Below are 21,095 nucleotides of genomic sequence, written 5' to 3' on the forward strand. Positions count from 1 at the left end.
GTTCAAAGATATGCAGGTTAATTGTTGACTCTAAATGTCCCGTAGGTGTGAATCGTGAATGGTTGTCTGTCTCTATGTGTCAGCCCACTTAGTTAGGTTTCAGAAAAATGTCAAATTTGGCCTTAAAATAAGTACGTAAAATATGTATGTAAACAACTGTTACTTGTTGACATCACCACATTACGGAAGAATAGACGGGACTTCAAGCAAGGCGTTTCAGGCAGTTCAGGAGAAGTGTTTCTCCCTTTGCCGTGGACTTTGGGCTTTGTAACTTTGCAGACCTTTTACATGCACAAAAAACTATATAACACACTAAAGGAAAGGGGAAAAGCGCAAGAGGTCCTCTTTAATTACTGATACTGTGAGCTATTGATTATCATAATTGCACGTTACTCTGCTCTAACATCCTCTAGCATGAGGCATATACGAAGAAGAGCCACGTTATTTCCATAGTGTCTGATCATTATGTACAAACCCTGGTGTTTAATTAAAATGCTCCAAACAGCCGACATGCACGGCACTTGGATGTAAATTTCCTGAGCTTCATCTAATGCTGCGTTCTGTGTTCTTGTGTGTATATGTGTGTGTGTGCTGCATTTTCACTTGACCCTCACACCGTAAACGCTACATGTTTCACATTTAATTACCACTTTCCAACTTAACGCTTTTCCTCTCATTAGAGATGATGGCATGATTGTAAATAATTACCGGAATGGTATGATGCTTACATGGTGCGCCGCTGGTTGCTGTGCCCTTTATGTATGCAGTACTTAGTTCAATATATTCTCAGGGCTTCTATTTCTGGGAAACAGATGGGAATAAATCTATAACCCCTAGAAGCTTAAAGCATAATTTTAATTGCTGAGAAATGTTTTATGGTGCCGTGCAGTGCATTTGTAGCTTGCAGTGCTAGTTTTGTTACCATAAAGAAATTATGGCACTAAATATTGTGTTTTAAAATCCATCCATCCATCCGCCTAATTCTAATGGGTTCTTCCTCTTGGCAAATCCCATGGATATGTGGCTTTTACACAGAATATCTTGTGTGCAAGTGGATTTCTTTAGAAGTAAGGTTCTGGGATAGGCTTTATCCTCTGAGGACCGTGAATGTCCACATCGAATTTCATGCCATTGCCTATCTATATGGGGTATTTTGGCCTTAGAACCGCACTAGAGGAAAGGTCATAATGATAAAAATAGAAGGAGATCCTCTGGAGACACGTAGGCCGAGAGCAGAAGTGACACCAGAACTGAAATATTCATGGGGACATTGCTCATGTTCGTGTCTCTGAACAAGGATATCTTGCTCGCTCTGCTGTATCTCGAGTTCTGATTTCATCAGATTAGGCGCACTGTAGGGACTTAATCAGATTTGTCTTGGATACTGTGGGTTGAAGTACAATATACACAATTTAGCACAGTTTGAGATTGTCGTCTTAACCCTTTGAACTCTGCGATAGAAATGGTCCGCCAGTGCCTACATTGGTGTTTTTGCTTATTGTGATGTCATTTCTTGGAGTGTCTTCAAATGGTACACATCCCTAAAATATGTACAACCTATACTGCAAGATTATATAAGTCAATTAACCATAATAATTGATAAAAGTATTGAAATTGTGTCATAAAGAAAAACAAATGCAAAAATTGGACGTGTTCTTTCATAAATTGTTTTTGATAATTTGGTTGCGTTCCACACGTAATGACGTCATCATGAGCGTACAACTTGATGACACAAATGACAGAAGCCTTAGCTTCCGCCTCGAAATGAATGCTTTCGTTATTGTTTTTTATTTTACATCGATTTAAAGAGGATCATGCAAAGAACGATCTCCCGCAGCCATTACGGGGCAATACTCTGGCGCTACTGCGCGTATCGCCACTTTTTGCACCGCATGTAACGTAACGTAATGATCTCAATCGTAGAACATGATTCCGTGAAAGACATAAGCCTTAGCTTTCCACTGCAAAAAGAATGAACGCTGTAGCTATTATGGTTTTTATTTCAGATCGATTTAAACAGGATCATGCAAACAACGATCGCCCGCAGGCCGCCTGAGGGAGGCCAATTTTTAAAGGGTTAATGGTAATCACCATTGATAAACGGCAACAACAACAACACCAAAATAAGGCTGCACAAGACAAAGCTTTGGTCACAGCAGATGTATTGACCGACACATGATCATTAATTACTCTGCAGCTGACAGAAGACTGAGGCAAAGTCAGAGGGGACGCGAGCAGATCAACAATCCTCCTCTTAAGCGTTTCATTCTGTGGATATTAAACGTGGCGAGCAGACGAAGCCATAAAGGAACAGCCGATAGATGTCTGTTTTCTTTCTGGTCGCTCCAACAGTCCAACCTCCCCGTGGTTCCTGGCTGGTCGATAACCTTCAAAGCGGCCTGTTTTCCCCCTCCCCGGGTATCACAGCGCCCGATACCCCCGCGGAGAGGGTGAGATATTGGCTATCTACAGGAGGCACCCCTCGGTGCGACCGTGTCCCGTTCATGGACCTATTTGGGCTGAACTTCAATGGATGCATGTAATCCTGCGCCGCTCGTGTGCTTGGTTGGCCTCACCACGGACCCCCCTCTGAGGGAAATTCAACGTTGTAGGGTGGCAACAAGGACATCTGGCTCTCCTTGCATTGGACCACGCTCAGAAATGGAGGTTCATGCACTCACTGAGTGCACAGCAGGGAGTCGGTGTTCATGAAGTGGAAAAAAAAGCTCAGTTTCCTCTGATTATTTAGATTAAATTGGACACAAGTTGACACAGTTGACATCATTTATTGTGCTTTTCAGTAAAACCTTTTCACTTTTCCTCGATGGTCAATTTTTTAGGAGTTGTTACAAAGGGTTTGAGTATATGTACATTCAATTAAAGCCATTAATGAAAGACATTTTCCAACAACCTTCTTTCCTTTTTTGTCCCTAAAGGGTCTTTCCCCAAAATGACATTCACTTAGAGGCAAAATAATTGGAACTAATGGAGCAAAGTATTCTTAAAAGCTGTTTTCCTGTAAATTTAAAGCCACATATGCGTCTTTTTTGCCACAATCTTGAATTCACAGCTCACTATCACTCACAAAGTGTGCACGTAAAGGCAAACATACATGCGTCATACTCCTATAAAGACCCACAGTCAAAAGCATCTGACTCACTGGTTTTAATGAAGTGTTTGTAAAGCGTCGCCGTGCACGGACAAGCAGAAGATTAGCCGCGACAGACTCATGCCGTCCCTTTCTGGAGCAAAGATGTGCTTTCATCTCCAGCACTTCCTGTTTATGTTGGCGTTAGCGTGCCCTTATGATCTCCCTCGCTGAACACTCATGCAAAGTGTCGAGAGTCCATCAATTTGTGGCATTTTCACTGTAAGGCTGCGCGGTGCATTCTGGGTCGAGGTGAGGGCTACTCGCTCTGTGATTTATCTTCGCAGGTGATGGAATATACATTTTCCGGAGAAGCACATGCAGCTGTGAGACATTTGCACCGATAAGACTATGACATACTCCGGTGAGGTTCAAGAGGGCGAGTCAGGCAACACATTAACTATGATGTAGTATCTGCACGCTGCTAAAATGGACTTGCAGCAACAGGAGCTCCTTCTCTCTGTTTCTTATTGGGATGATTCATCGTTATCAGATAGACAGGCACAGTGGCAACTTCCAAATCTTCTGCTCATGAGCATTTTTATATTCTGGATTCGGAAAATGCAGCTTTGATCAGTTTGCTGAAAGCTTTTTGGACGGCAATGTTTGAAATTTGGATTGGACTGGGGCTTTTAGTGTTACTGGAGTCGATACCTCAAAACACGGTTGTGCAATTAATCCAATTTCAATTGCCTTCCAACGATTATTAAAACAAATTATTACACGGCTTGTTGAATACTTGATTCTGATTGGTCAAACACAGCGTTCTACGGTCTGTTATTTCTTTATAGCAGACCGTTGCTATGTTTAACAGACCGTTGCTATGGGCGCAGTTCTGATCTCAAACTCTGGAGGACCATTTTTGTGTCAAATGATTGATTTCTTAAGTAAGTAGCCGTGTAATAAGTGGGGTAATGTACAGCTAGCGGGTCATTGTTGTGTAATAAACCCCTTCAGGTCAACACTGCTTTATGGGTGTGACTTTTTTGCCGTTTTTACCATTCATATCAACACAACCAATGTGTTTATGACTAAAGTGTTTACTAGAGTTTTGCTCTCAAAGTGCACCAGATTGATGCATTTAACTTTTAAAATGTAGGCTACAATATTTTCTTTCTAAATGCACGATGTTTCCAAACTCAATGAGTAATCATGTTAAATAATCGTGATCTCAATATTGACTAAAATAATTATGATGCTTGTTTTTCATACTATGACAGTTTTCCTAAAATTAGATTTTAAAAAATCGCAATATATCTCCTTGCTTACAGTATCGCAATATATTGAATCGTGACCCCTGTATCGTGATACGTATCGTATCGCCAGATTCTTGCCAATACACAGCCCTTATAAAAAGCATGTTTGTAAGAGCATGCATTTATCCCATGAGTACTGTGCAAACCACTGGCTTTATGTGTGTAGTGGTACACAGCGTTCTAGGAGGATTTCTTCTAATAGCATTCATATAAATAGCTAATTTTCTGCACTGCTATTGTTGACTTATGTCTCTTACAAAAATGGCTACCACAGGAGCTTTATTCCACATCTATAAAACAGCCAGAACATTCTCTTCCTAACAGGGGTGATAATGGTCCTGCTGTATAACCACGCCGAGGTAATCCTTCTCCCCTGGTCCCTTCCTCTCGCCGCTCTCCCCCCCCCCCCCTCTATCTTCCTGTCATCTTGTCGATTCTCCTCCCATACTGGAACAGTGTGTTCCTTTCCATCCCCGTTGGAAATATGAGGAATGCTGCACCGCTGACAGCCGCCCTGCATCACAGAAAAGTGCTGCGATCTTTTCTTCTCTAAGGTAGTCTCTTGGCAGTTTAGGGTTTTCTCGCAGCAGCTTCGTCACATGTGTGTTCTTTGAGCCAAAAAGAGCTTCACAACTTAATTGATGTCCGCCTTTTTCTTTCACTCAGGAATGTTCAAATTGATAAAATTGCACCTGAGAATAGCCATTGTATTTGCCCATTATGCTAAATGCTATATGCATTAGAGGTGAATAAGGGTTTTCATAGAGTAGGTGGGCAAATGTCAAATCCAACCTGTACTTTAGTGTGTATGAGTAATAATTGCTGTCTTTCATCATATTTTTAGCCATTAATGTGAGTAGACCCTCGTCATTGACAGCTGTAATTCTACCATTACCTCAAGTAGCAAGTCATTGTAGTTCTTTTACATGAATGTTGCTAATAATGTGCGGTTTCTGCACACGTGGTTGTGGTGCTGGTGTGTGGGGGAAGTGGGGGTTCTCCCAGTGCGGCCAAGGTGCCCTATTGTTTTATGGCCGTCCACAAAACAAAGACAGCACATCCCTAACTTTAATGGCACGAACGCTCGCCACGCTGCTTAATTTGCACCTTGATTTACGCGTGACTCAATCATGCCGGCTCTCAGACTAATGGCGCCTCTCCGTGCACTTTATTTCATTAGGTTTAATGGTTCTCTAATCGTGGGGCTGCACGTTGGTGCAGTGGTTAGCGCTGTCGCCTCACAGCAAGAGGGTCGCAGGTTTCAATCCGTCTGTTCTGGAGTTTGCATGTTCTCCCCGTGTTAGCGTGGGTTTACTCCGGGTGCTCCGGTTTCCCCCCACAGTCCAAAGACATGCAGGTTAATTGTTGACTCTAAATGTCCCGTAGGTGTGAATGTGAGCGTGAATGGTTGTCTGTCTCTATGTGTCAGCACTGTGGTAGTCTGGCGACCCTAATTTTGTGTATTTAATAAGAATCACAGAAAGAAAAAGAGAGGCCTGCAAAGATGGACGTCCAGGTGCACACGTACGACATTCCTTCAAAGTCTCTATTACATCGCTCTCGCACGGTGAATGACAATGAGTGCTTGGCGTTACATGCGAGTAATGAGTGCAGGAGTGATATCCACCACTTATAATGAAAGAACACATACTATATATTAAGAGGGAGTAAAATAACGGAGTTTAAATAGAAAAGGTGTCTCAGAGAGTCACATTCACAGAAGGGTATGAAGTTTCTTTCCTTGAAAGACGAGCTTCCGTCTGTGTCTCACTGATGAAGGTGCTGAACACCAGCCGCTCTCACACCGCACCGTCTCCTATTAGTTTAAAACTGACAGCAGCCTGAACGCTGACACGTTTGTGCACATCCTCTCAGAAGCTAATCGGCAGAGTATGGCGGCGCATCAACAATCGCAGTCGAAGTGATCGTCTCGGCAACAATCCGGTTTCTCATGCGAGCCTCCACTCGGCGTACACTTACATGAAGCACAAAGCAAATGATAGACCTGCTGGAGACGCCAGATAAGAACAAAGGTGCCCATCAAGCAGTAATTCATGATTCCCATAATGGAGCTTTTGTAGGTGTAATGAATGCCCCATCTTGGGCTAAATGGAAGTTAATGTCCAGATTTTTAGCCAACATAATAGCTCTTTACTGCTTTGTAATATTCATCTTTTCTGCTTTTGATATAATGATTTTAGGCAAGGTGATGCCACGTCATCGCTGCTCTTCAAATGTAATGCTTTCAAATCAATTAGGGCTGTCCCGAGTACCATTTTTAGAGTTTCGGTGGTAATCGGTAGTATAGCTTCGACCGGGGAGCGCTTTAACCTCTCGATTAGTAGGCAGCATAGACACTATTCCTCTGTCATCAGAGCCTTCCCCCATACATGCTTTTTCGAACAAAAATGTGTCATGATGAGTCCACGAGTGTTTTTTTTCTACGCCATGTGTGGACAGCGCACTCACCTCTGTCCATGCTCACCACTGATCCTGGCAGTGCCTGGCTGCGGAGGCTTCCTCTCGGCCCTTTTGGCCTGAGCCTCTCATGGGCCTCAACACCTGTCTTTCGGTTGAATTAAAGTCATGGATTTTTAAGGATTCTGATATTCTACAGTATTCTTGTTTGCATTTTTGTTGAATAAGAAGTATTTTCCAAATGGTTTATTGTGTAACGAATATCCGAATACCTGCTGTAAAACACATCCCCTCAACAACTACTGCCCTACCACCAGTCTCTCCTCACCACTGATATGTCCAAACACCCCGCTAGGCTGTTGAACACATTCAAGCAGTCTGATTCATTCTTTGTGAGATCCATAAGTGCTGTACAAGTGGTCCCGATCTGATAGAAAAACCATCACTGTCGTAACCCTGCACTGTGATTCATGCTACAAACACATATTCATATTTTCACTTAACAAAACTTGTCAAGAGACGCTTTAAAATCATAACACCAGCATTGTTTTGTGGCTCGCTGCCAGCACACTACACTAAGCAGAAAAGCGCTGGTCAATTTCACATAAGCACTTTTTCCCTCCCATTTATGTTTCCCCCTGCATCACTCAGCTCCCACCGACATCAAAAACAACTCGCACAGGCGCACGGCGAGCGCCTGAGCTGCAATCCATTGTTGTAAATAGCGAGAAGCACAAGACGGATGTGGGGAACATACATGACATTATTACACCAATATTCACTCGGGCTGTTGGGGACTAGTTCAAACGCCACACGGTTATTTATTCCTAGCGCTTAAAAATAAATAAACGTAATGCAGCAAAAAGCAGTGAAAAAGTCATATTTCATGTGTTGCTTCTGTGTCTTTTATTGCAGTGATGGATTGCAGCTTTTACAGGAAGCAGTGTCTCTCTGAGCTGGTTTTGATGTAGGGAACAGAATTAGAGATACTATAGTGTAGAATAACCCAGAGAACAGTGAAATATAGCTGCGTGGGAAAATCTTTTTTTTCTTACCTCCTTGACTCGAGGTGCTGTATCACTGAGTGAATTTTTTTCTCATCACATTCATAACCGAGTGAGGATAATTTAATTTAAAAGTAAAAACAGCGACAGGAGTGCTTCTAACACCACGTGTGGAGCGGTGGGAATAGTGCGGAGGCATTATTAAAACATCAGACTTGTGATTTCAATACCTGAAATTTACACTTCATAAAATGAATAAAAGTTGCAGCTGCTACGTGGAATTTGTAATAGATGCTGTCAAAAACATTGCATATCATTAAGGAATAGGCTCATGCCTTGGATTTGAGCAATACTTGGCGAGTTTATAGGGGATGTCTTTGTTTCAGCCTTTCCAAAGTAATCCAACATAAGAAAGAATTTCTAAGGATTGAACCGTATGTTTGTCGGCTCTAACATAAACTGCAAACGCTTACCTTCAGGGGTAACCAAGCGTTCTTTCCAAGGAGTGCATCATTTATTAACTGTAGTGGCCATTTCTAGAGTTACGTGTACACCAAATTGGTCCAGTAGGTGTCACCTTTATGCAACTGACCGCTACGCAATGCCACACTACGCTAGGTGAACGCTGCGTTGTTGTATTGGTGAAATATTTGGCTATATGGAGATTTATGGACAGTCATTATGGATTCTTGCATGTAACACGCAACAAGACCATTAACAGTGAGCAATTCATATTCCATCAAAGGCAAAGAAGCAGAAGCTGTTTCACTAGACACTACTAAGCGAAGCTACGGCGAACAAACGCGTCAGTTATGTGGCATTAAGTCTTTAAGTTTAGCTTAACCGCTACATTCAAGTTAGAGCTGTAACTATTAATCGATTAGTTGTCAACTATTAAATCAATCGGCAACTATTCTGATAATGGGTTTGTCTTTTAGTACGATATCTGGATGTAGAATATGTAAGAGCCCTTTTAAAGATTTTGGTTTTTAGAACGAGTCAGCTTGAAACCAAAGACCAACTTTCGTAAAAATGACTAAGAATGTTGAGTATTTAATGTGGCACCGTTATCACTGTAAGCTGCATATGTGCTGTTTGAGCCATATCAACAGTAACTAAAGGGGGTGGGGCTTAGCAAATAGTCAGTTCAGTACACGTGCATCTTAAATTCTGGGTCATTTGCGTTTTAGCACCATTGGATCAGTTTGGATTCAGTGACTCGTCCAAGAGCTCTTCAGTGATGTGGATGATGCGGTGTTGGACACCCACCAGTCTTACGCTCCCCGCGAAGCCACTCTGTTCTTTTAGTGCCGCAGATGGAACCGGCAACCTTTTGGCCACCGGTCAGCCAACGTGTCTAGGCCGAGCAGCCGCCCACACCATCATCCAGTAATTATGTCCTCCTGGTGCTGTAGCATTTGTTTGCTCAGGCAAATTCACAACAAAGTCTGTAGAGGAGGGACTGAGTGGGTTGAGACTTTAGATTGGAGGAGGCATATTGTTGGAGGAAAAAAAAAAGAGAGCAGAGAGGTGCACCGAGCGACGGAGAGCATGAGAGAGAGAGAAGTGAACCTTGGGTTTGTAATCCTTCTCCTTAGTCTCCTCTCTCATCTACAGCAAAACAGAGGAGGCCAATCTCATTTACATCCCAGCACACGTTTGCCTCCCATCAGCCTCTGGAGGATCCCTAATCAGCCACAATTGGAGAGATGGATTTTTCAAAACGAGTCTTTGATGTGAGGGTTTAACATTTGTTTTTTGATCTAATTATATAATAGGCAGGCCAGCCATGTCAGGGGTAACACATGCACATGTCTCTTCAATGAAACCGCAAAATCAGAACTGTGCTGATTCTGTCCGTTGGGACACAACTGTGAACTTTGAGTTAGGCGACGGGACGGCTTTGAAGTTCTTCTTGGTTTTTTTATGCTTTTTATAGGTCGGTATAATATTCCTGGGTATTGAAATCCAAAAATCTACAACAATACAGAGGTTATATCACATCGTTAGGATTGTTTTTATCACTATTGTAATTAGTTCTCAAACTGGGGTTTGAACATAGACAACCATTCACGCTAACATTCACACCTACGGGACATTTAGAGTCAACAATTAACCTGCATGTCTCTGGACTGTGGGGGGAAACCTGAGCACCCGGAGAAAACCCATGTTAACACACTTGACAGTGCTAACCACTGCACCACCGTGCCTCCCAGGTGAAGACTAGTTATGTATATTTATGATACATAAATGAAACTGTTTTTATTATGAGTATTTTTTCCAACAAGATTCTTTCATTATTCTGAAAAAAGGGCACAACTAATTGGTTTTACTGCTCCCCAAGTTCTCCATGGGTATGCGTTAGTCATTTTGTTCCCTAAAAAGATATTAAAAACACAGATATTAAAGAGTAATAAGGAGCTACTAGCTGGTTTCTAAAAGACTTTTCTTCCGTGCAACACAAGGTCTATCAGTAATATCCATTTGGTTGAAAAAAAAAATATATATATGACCCTGCCTTCTGTGAATCCTCAGGAATCTGACAGCTGATAATTGCTGATACATGTGTTTTCTCTCCGGAGTGCTAGCGCTTCATATCTGCTGTTAATTTTTCATCTGGCTTGATTCCAACATGGCCTCCATCGGTATGGAAAGTTTTCTGATGAGAAAGTTTTAAAGTTCAATAAAAGTCAAAGCAATTTAAGCATTAACAATTAGCCAGCAAATACATTGTTGTAAATTACATAATATATAATTGAGACAGCTGCTTGTATTTGTGGTTAGAGAGTGATAAGCATTATGTATTGACAGTTTCAACCATGGTGCATTATATATGCTATCTACATTTAATAAGATAGGTTGGCGTAGTGCTTTAAATGCATGTCTCTGTATGAGGTAAATTGGTTCACACTGCACTTGCTACCCCTAACATGTGCACACCTTCTTTGTAAAAAATAACTGAACATACAAATAATCTTGTAACACCTAGGGATGACTCACAGAGCTTCGCCAAGGCTACAGGAAAATTGCCCGGTGTTCTAATTTGACTGTAAAATTACTGCACAGACTATCAAAGCAACTGTCAGGGATACGCAGGCTCTCTGGCAGTCTATCCAGCAGTGTGCTCATTAAACCCACAGTATAATGCCTTCTGTGTGTGTGTGTTTGAAAAATGAAAATGAAGTGTTTCGGGGAAAGTTTTCACTTCTTAAATATGGTTTAAATTATGATAAGGACTTAGGGTGTAAGGTGACATACCTCTCCAAGCAGTTAATGTACTGTCTGTCCTCAGAGGTATAGGAACACCAATTTAAAATGTAAGGGCACAAACAAAGAAATAGTACATGGAGCTGAGTTGAGTTTGGAGTTAATTTCATTTTGAACAAGAAAATTGCATGTTGAGTTTTTGGTTAAACAGGTCGCACATGATCAATTTCAGTTTCAACATCATTTCTACCTCTAGTACAATATCACACACAATATCATGTGCAATATTACTTTTTCTATTTTTGGGAAACACATTTTTCACAATTTTCTGACATTTTATATAACAAACGACTAATCGATTAATCGAGAAAATAATCAACAGATTAATTGACAATGAAAATTATGGTTAGTTACAGTATACATTACACAAAAAAGACCCACAGGATTATTTTCAAACAATTCAGGTTAATAAAGTGTTTCCGTATCAAAATAGCATCATTGGTGGAGTAACTTTTTCTTAATCCCTGGTTTTATCTTCCCATCACTTACTCAGCCTTCCATTCGATTCATTTGTAAACAAGTCGGCCCAGATGTGTGATACCCCTCTAATTATTACAATCCACTAGATCGCCTCTCCTCTTATAGATTGGTACAATTAGTCCAATCATCTAATCCTCAGGGATTACACCAGAGGAGTTCAACTAAATCTTATTAAACATTGAGTCATGTGGAAAAATAAAGTCAGTGCTTTTGATGTAGCTTTTCAAAACCCAATATATTCCGGCAGCGTTTCCAATCTTCAATTTTGAAACAGCCTATATGATTAAAGCGCCAACATCAAACATGGGTCTTAAAATGCATCCATCCATCCATCCATCTGCAACCGCTTATCCCGTTAGGGGTCGCGGGGGGGCTGGAGCCGATCCCAGCCGACATTGGGCGAAGGCAGAGTACACCCTGGACAGGTCGCCAGTGGGTCTTAAAATGCTTCTAAGGATACTCGAGCAAAATGGGGCTTTATTGATTATCTTCACCAGAGCTGCTCAGCATTTGCCAATAAAGCGCTGTTTTTTTTTTACTTTATGTTCATTAAATCGAATGTCTCTCTACTGGCTCTCAGTGTTTCCTCACTGTTATACTCTCGCCGTCAGTCTCTACACATTCTGCACTGGTGTTTTTACATTTCTGTCTGCATTATACATCAATCTCCTAGGATGTAACTGGTGTTTATAAATCACATTCTTTCTATTACTTTAACAGGGACATATGACAACTTTTTCAGTGCTTGTGCACATACATCGTGGTATCTAGAGTGCCTACCAACCCACAAACTGTGAAATACGACAACCCAGTCAGTTTTTTTGGACTGCCTAGATCAGAAAACATGGCCGCCACCATCTTGGTTTTTGACCGTCGCCATCTTGTTTTTTTGCAACTAGAAGTGACCCAAAGAATTATACAGGATGCTTGAATGTCTTCAACAGCAATGTGCGGTGTTTAAGCCATAAACTGTATATAAGAAAGTGGACGTAGTCACCGTGACGTCACTGGACTACGGTTTTGAAGCCTTGAGTTCTGCATTTTGGTCGTCACCATCTTGGTTTTTAGACGTCGCCATCTTGGTTTTTAGCAATATAGTATATAAGTTTATTTAGACAGACAGTATGAGAAAAAAATTTGGTGTTTTTTGAACATTAAAGCATGTAAACATGTTCTAGTAGAAACCTGAAATACAAGTAAGAACCTGGAAATAAGCGTGAAATGTCCCCTTTAAAGCCCCTAACTATAAGCAATGGCTTCCTGCATGAACACAATATTTGAAGCCATAGTTAGAAGAAGTTAGTTTTGGTTATTTTAAGTGAATATTTACTGTCACAAAGAAATGTTTTAAACTGTGCAGGGGCTTTATGATTAAATGGGTTGGAGGATGGTTCTGTAGAAAAGATGTTAAGCAAGAGATGGCTGTAGTTGTGTTCTTTTGTCACAAATGGAAATTTATTTAGAGAATAAAATGAGCAGCAGAGTGTAAAATAACGAGTTATATGAAAGATGGCTTGAGGTTAGAAGTCGCCACCATTCCAGAGAAACTCCAAAGCATTTCTCTGCCAAAGAAACATCACTCTCAACAAATCAATTTCCAGCACAAAGAAACCACGCTCCCCGTCAGGCCTCCCAAAGGGAAGCAACCTCGGAGCGAGGCAATCTGTTTGGTTAAGTTCATTAGAGACGAAAAGCAAAGTTTTTCCGCCACTTTTTCTTTTGTTTTGTCTGGGGGGGAGCCGGGGAAAAACCCACTGTTATTGTTTATTAGCACCATTGTCTTTTATCTCATCAGTGGTCATCTTCCTTGTGCGCGTTTTAATCCTGCAGTTTGAATCAGGCCAATTATTCAAATAACTTAACTAATTACTCAGTGGTTGCTCAGAGGGGAACATTAAAGTTTCAAGGATGATTAACGATAGATAGAGATCTGTGGAACAGTAGAAGAAGTTTCACCCCTGTGACAGCTAGTAATTGGAACATTCACGGCGTGAGAGTGGCCACGCTTTGTTGGATTTAGCCTCTCATTCACCTTTATGTATTTCCCTCTGCTTACACAGTTATTCGAGTGGAGGCTTCTGGAGCAATTCCCCACATTCAGCTGTACTTAGTCTGCCTCCCTATTCTGTTCATCACTTTCTTTCTTTGTGTTCTCCTCAGTGCAGGGATCCATTGTGTCAAATGCTGTCAATAAATCAGCGACCTTGTCCTCCTTCCTCAGTAAACAGTCAGTGGGTGGACAGGATCTATGCTCGTGATGTGGCACAGCTTTTTGTCTAGTAGTTCCTAGACTGTTTTTAAACTACGGCAGTTAATGGTGGGAAGCAGCACAGGCCCCACGATACAATATTATCACGATACTTAAGTCACAATGCGATCTTATTGTGATTTTAAACATTTTGCGATACGCTGAGTAAGATACATTGTGATTTATTCCTTTTTTTCAACTGCAAATTATGCGGTATGAGTTTGTCAACTCTGTTCATCTCAGAGTTTTCATTCACATATCTTGAGGTCAGAGGTCCCTTTTTTACATAAATTGGATATGACTGTAAAGCTGAGACTCTTGTGGATCCAATAAGTCCAATTGTATTCATGTGTAATGATGTTAGTCCTCATAGTAGCCATTTCACATAGGGACTTTTTTTTATACTCAGATTCTATACAAATCACAATATGTCGCCTTGCTTACAGTATCACAGTATATCGCAATATATTGAATCGTAACCGCTATATCACGATATGTATCGCCAGAGTCTTGCCAATACACATCCCTGGTCCAGCATGGTGATTTTTTTTTTATCATGGCATCCCAACCCAACACCTGCACACCCCATGACACACTACCTTTTTTACCCGATGGTACTTGGCACCATCGCTGCATTCACTGTACACTCTGATTATAGTTCTTTCAGCCGGCTCAGGTTGGATTGTCTCATTTCTTTGAGCTTTATTCACAGTGTCATTTTTTGACAGTGCTTGCTTGTGTTTCAGTTTCTGCTCCTGCATATTTAGTTTGTGAAAGTTGCCTTGGTTTTTTGGTTACATTTTATTCAAAAAGCACAGTAAAAAAAAATGGAAATGAACAAATCTTGGCATTGGCATCCACTCGGGGAACCACTGCACGCTCTCCTTTTGGTTTTCTGGATTCAAATGTGGCCAAATTCCTATTCCTCCCCATGTTTCCTGTTACTTTCAGCTCATTTAATGGGAAATAAGGGGCATCCTAATGCCTCAGTAGGTGCTCTGTAATGTACAATAACACAGATAAATTCCTGACATCAGCTTGGTCGTTGGAAAACAGGCCCTGGGCACCTCCCGCCCTTGAAGTTTTGAAGCTTCTCCATAATGCATGAGGAGAGCCGGAGGCTCCTGACTGGTGTGGGCGATGTGGTCCTGAGCCGACGTCAGGATGATGACTAGCCCAGGTGCTGACAGGCCTGCAGTGTTCCTGCTGCAACCACTGTCCTAATCAGCCAGAGAACATCTTCCTTATGTGACCCGTATATCTCTCTATATATATATCCATATATATATATAGTTATATATGTGAACATGTCCTGGAAACAAGCCCTTCTGTGTGGAGTTTGCATGTTCTCCCCGTGTTAGCGTGGGTTTTCTCCGGGTGCTCCAGTTTCCTCCCACAGTCCAAAAACTTGCAGGTTAATGTTGACTTTAAATGTCCCGTAGGTGTGAATTTGAGCGTGAATAGTTGTCTGTCTCTGTGTGTCAGACCTTTGATAGTCTGGCGACCTGTCCAGGGTGTACCACGCCTTCGCCCAATGTCAGCTGGGATCGGCTCCAGCCCTTCTGCAAACCTTAATAAGAAAAGCGATTACAGATAATGAATTTATGTCCTGTAAACATCTGGTGCATCCAGTATCGAGTTGGGTCATCCTCCAGCACGGCAAGCATAAAGAATGGCTCCTGTTGTCATATTGACAACCTGTAAGAATGTGTGGTCAAGGTGAGATATTTTTCTCATCCTCTCACGGTCTGCAACTGTAATGATGCAACGCTATGCTGAACGCTTCTTGTTTTACAGCCCTAAAGCTTGTAGTCATTGTCTGTCTTGCTCAAGGGCACATAAGCAAGGCTGGTGTTGGTTCCCGGGGGCTTGTAACCAGGTTTATCCGTGTTGAGGAATGGTCTCTCGAGCCCTCACTGCTCAGCTCAATTCAGCTCCATTGATCTCTCTGTCTGCCAGCTCCCTGCAGGCTAACATTTATCAGTTAATTGGGCTTAAAGCCGCTCCTCTTGGCGGGAGCGCATTCTGGCGACAACTCAATATGGCCCGGGCGACTGGCTACGGTGTTGTGAGGTTCGAAAAACAAAAGGCCGGTCTCCTTCATCGCCTCATGCGCCTGGAGTAGAGTCTCAAAAACCTCCTGTGACCGTAGAGAAAGTTGTGACAGGAATGCATGATTCTGTGCAAAGCCTTTTTAAATCCATAGAAACTCTCAATAAGCTTGCTCTGCAACCGAGCCCGGACCAGATTTGATCTCCTTTGTCTCTAAAAATGGACGCTTGACTGAACTTAAACCGTCCCCTACGGTAAATACATGTTATGTGAAGCTGTTTAGGATTCACCACCTTTTCTCTCGCATCCTTTTATGAATACCAACCAGATCGTTTTTTTCCATCACAAAAATAGAATCATCTGATATTAGCCTGCTAGTGAAACAGTCACTGCGTCATGTTGTTCATAACAAGCAGTGTATAGTGTGTGTGTGTGTGGCTCAGTCACAGTGGCATGGTGACTGCATATCAATGCATTTCAACCACACTCTAATCGTAGCATAAACGCAGGGGAAGCGTGGCTAATGCTAATCTACAATAGGACACGGCTATCATTCCTAATATTGTTTGTTGGTACAAAGCAACCCGCATGAGATATCATATCTGATTCCACTCACATTTTGTCATGGCCACAACATTGTGTTACTTTTTAGCCGCTGTTTGAAAAGGATTATTTACATCAGTGAAGGTTGTCTCATCCCCGTGTAGCAGTATTGACCCTGAGCGCCACATAAATATTCTGTCAGCGTTCCCCTTCCTGAGAGATCCTCACGGCGTGTGAGATTGTCAGTGGCTTGTGGCGAGGATTCATTCGTTGAATGGATTCATCAATGATTGATTTGTGGGTGGCGTGGACCGTGCGGGGCCGCTCCGGAGTTCAGATTGTGTCAACACTCGGCGGAGTTTAGTACTCCCGTCGCCATAGAGACGGCTCCGGGGCTTTCGCGGAGGGCATCGGAGATGACAAGAGAAACAAATACCAATTAAATCAGTGAGAATCAGCCTCGTACCGATTGAGCCCTTGAGATAGCGAGTCTGCCCCGGAATGCTGGGAAACATTTTGAACAACATGGTCGCACATTGTCTACGTGAATTACGCACATCACCAGAAAGGTGACATGAACATTTACTTGTAGATGATGAGCTGTCTAAATCATTTACGCTACCTGTTTGCCTGCAAGTAAGTGATTTGATTGCTTTTGTGCCTTTTATTAAATCTCTGCCACTCACCATCTTCCTAACATAACTCTAAATCCACTTCTTCAGTTGGTACATTTATTTACAGTTACTCTATTACATTATCAATTGATTCTTTTATTCCACATAAAATCAAGTCCACTTGAAAGTCTGAAAAATCTATGACTAAATAACCCCCCTAACCTCCGACATATAAATATAGAAATCACCTGTCATCAGTGTGGACAGCATGGAGTTGTAATTTGCCTGGAGACATGAAGAGATTTAGTGTGGGTTTGCTCCGGGTGCTCAGGTTTCCCCCCACAGTCCAAAGACATGCAGATTAGGTTAATTATTGACTCTAAATTGCCCGTAGGTGTGAATGTGAGTGTGAATGGTTGTGTGTCTCTATGTGTCAGCCCTGTGATAGTCAGGTGTACCCCGTCTTCGCCCAATGTCAGCTGGGATTGTCTCGAGCCCCCCCCACTACCCTGGATAGGATAAGTTGTTACAGATAATGAATGGATGGATGGATGGTCTAGGAAGGTGTTTGTTAAAGGCCACTAAAACAACAATATTAGATCGTTTTTTATGAAAGATTAAACATCCTTGTCTAAACATATGTAGTAGGGCTGCCCCCTCGTAGTAGTTTGTTTTTTCATGCTGAATGACTTATTTCTAAGATACCTATGAGCACATCTCTGGTAAAAACAAGATTTGAAGTGGTGCTTGTGTGATTCTTTGTGGAGATTCTCAGCCTCGCTGATCGCAACGTATCCTCATACAACGCTTCGTATGATATATTATGAAAGTTATTCCTCATTTTTGTGCGTTCTGCTACCAATATCCAGCAACACGTGCAAATTTCCGCTCATTACGTGAATACAGTCTTTTCAAAATAAAAGTTTGTGTTCACAGGAAACAACTTGGTTAGGTTTAGTTAGATTGTGGTTTGGGTTAAAATAACTATGGAAGTGGCGTTACTTTAGTACGGAAAGTTACGTGACAAATAAGTCAACATCTGGGTTGAAATAACTACGGAAGTGGCGTTACTTATGTACGATGTTACGTGACAAATAAGTCAACGTTGACTTCTGGTTTCACACTGGAAACTAACAGTGGTGTCCAAGGGCGAAAGTCCTGTGTTTTTTTCCTCCTCCCTACGTGGCGTTTGTTGTTCTTCCAGGTTCACTTACGTGGATTAAATACGCATAGATTTCTTAGGATATATATGAATTACAGCGGATTACTTTTTGTAGGTATAGCTATGAACGGTGTATGAGACCAGCCTGCTGATCTAGTAGTTTAAATGGGATCTGAACCTCCGTCTGGACCCTTAGTAATGGTGGAGACTCCATTTCGGACAGTAAAGAAAGACGCTTTGTATTGTACGAATGGAACATGAGTCATTACCGGCTGGTATACATGTGAAAATGGCGCTGGAGCAGTTTCACCGGGCTGTTCATTTGGATCCCATTTCATCATTCACCATTTCCCTCTTTCTCGTGGCTATTAAAATCTCTATCCATTTAGACATCTTGTTTCCATGGCTTGAGAAAAACTGAATTACCATAAAACGTCTTAAACCCCTCTCGGACCTCTTCTTTAAAGCATGCTGGGTAACTGGAGCGAATGTGCCCCGGACAGCCATACCACGGCGCTAGTTACTGTAAATCACAATGCTCTAAATGTCATAAAAAAAGATATGAGCAGCCTTTGCTTTATGGCAACATAAAATCTTATGATTCTGTCCGAGGCTAAAACAGCCACGCAGAGGGCTTTTGGTTTTTAAAGCCGTCAGGCGAGGCTAATTCTGTGAGAACCACTCATCAATATGCACTGATGAATAACCAGATTTGAAAGAATTAACAGCATTATGGCCTCAGAATACATGTGCGGTATGCATGGGCAATGTTTTAATTTAGTTTGTACATCTTCATTTTCATGGGCTTTCATTTTCCAGCCCTTGAAGCACATTGACTACATTTACATGCTTACTAATATTCCACTATTTTTCCGAATATGATAATATATGATGTAAATTTGACAATGTTTAATACGGGTCCTATTCTCTTTGGATATTCTGAGTTAGGCCTTATTCTGAATGGAGCATTTTCTGATTAAGACGTGTTGGATATGCTGTTATTATTCTGGTTTTAGGAGCATTCTTTGGACATGTATAGATTCAGAATATGCAGCTCAATTGGGGTGTTTACGGCGGTTTGTGACACACGGCCTCTTGCCTGTTTACGTCCGGCTCTGTGAGTTGTACACAAACCAACTAGCTGACAGTTTGCAGAGATGCATGACCAGAAGAAACGTTTTTGTCTTCTTCGTACCACATTTCCGGTCAGAAGAGGCAACACAGTTACTTTTAAACATCATGAAAGACTTGGATGTCAACAGTTTTTTGGGATATGCGCAAGGTGGTTGAAGGAATGACAGAGGGAGGAACAAATTTGCCAGCGGTGCACGGTTTCATGTAAATGGGAATATAAGTTTCATTAGCCATGTAAACTTGGTAGGAATATTGTCTTTTTTGGAAAAAGGTAAAAAAATGCACTATTTTGTGCATTTAAACGTAGTCTATTTTCCCCTTATTGTAAAGCACTTTGTGCTGCATTTCTTGTACCAAAGGTGCTATTCAAGTAAAGTTTAATATATATTATTATCAATCCAGATGGAGGTTTGCATTGTATTCATAAATGAAAACAATTTTGATGTACTCATGTAGTTCTGGAGTACACTTCCATATGAGAGCCATATTGGGCCCGATACTCGAATGGAAAGGGGATGAATTAATCAGGAAATATTCAGCGTCATGAGTGTTGCTTTCCCTTTGTCCTCGGCAAATAGCGTGGCTGTGAAGGCGCTGATTGGAACAAGCACGCTGGGAAAGTGGACATAGTGGAAAATTTGGTTTCTCATTGCAGTTCTTCCATCTGGCTTGGTCTCCATTTGCTTTGGTGGTCTGACCTTGTCACTGCTGATTTTCTCTACTCTTTGGATTTAAGGATTTCCTGCAGTTGGCTGATATTTTCATCAAAGACACGACAGAGGGAGGTCTAATGAGAGTTAGGACTGAAACATACTGTAGGACGGTAGTAGTATAGGACTGGTGGCTTTGCGCGTGCATGTGAAATGCGCGTGCACGTGAGCGTGCGCGTGCGCGCGCGCGCGTGTGTGTGTGTGGGGATACAGGTGAACCCTTGGTGACCCTGGTGTCCTTTTTGTAACCCTAGGGCTGATGTTAATTATTGGTAGTTGTCCAAAGGTGTCTGCTGTAAGGTGTTATCAGTTGCTCCACAACAAAAAAAGAAAGACCCCATCCTGTGGATCCTGATGCAGATAAAAAATACAGTTGTATCCCAATATGTGTCTTTTATTACAGTATCATTAAAAGTTCAAACAAACCCTGCTTCCTGTGACCAAATGTTTTTGCCTTTTTGATGTTGCCACAGAAGACCCATACTGTTGATCCTGATTCAGATAAAAAAAAAAAAGTCAGTTGTATCCAAGATGTTATCAGTTGCTCTGTAAACAAAAGAAGACCCCCTCCTGTGGATCCTGCTTCAGTGAACAAAACACAGTTGTATCCCTATATGTGAACTCCGTTGCATCCCAATATGTGTCTTTATTACAGTACCATTAAAAGTTCAAACAAACCCCTGGTCCCTGTGACCAAATGTTTTTGCCTTTTTGGTGTGCCACAGAAGACCCATACTGTTGATCCTGAGTCAGATAAAAAAAAAGTCAGTTGTATCCAAGATGTTATCAGTTGCTCTGTAAACAAAAGAAGACCCCCTCCTGTGGATCCTGCTTCAGTGAACAAAACACAGTTGTATCCCTAGATGTGAACTCCGCTGTATCCAAGAGGTGTCTTTTTTATTACAGTACTCATAAAAGTTCAAGCAAACCCCAGTGTGTTGTGGTCAAAATGTTTATGGCTTTTGATGATGTGATGGTTGGTACTGTTTGCAGGCTATATCAGCATGGCTCCTGTCAACCATGCTTATTCTGTGAGAGGGTGTATGGATTAGTGTTGTT

General features: G+C 41.7%; 1 protein-coding gene across 4 annotated transcripts in view; it reads left to right on the plus strand.

Annotated features, from left to right (window-relative positions):
* The window catches only part of ncam2 (neural cell adhesion molecule 2), a 349,407-nt gene that overhangs the window by 98,967 nt on the left and 229,345 nt on the right, over positions 1–21,095 (plus strand). The window lies entirely within an intron of this gene.

The sequence above is a fragment of the Sebastes fasciatus genome, chromosome 24 (assembly GCF_043250625.1).
Source record: "Sebastes fasciatus isolate fSebFas1 chromosome 24, fSebFas1.pri, whole genome shotgun sequence".
NCBI lineage: Eukaryota > Metazoa > Chordata > Actinopteri > Perciformes > Sebastidae > Sebastes > Sebastes fasciatus.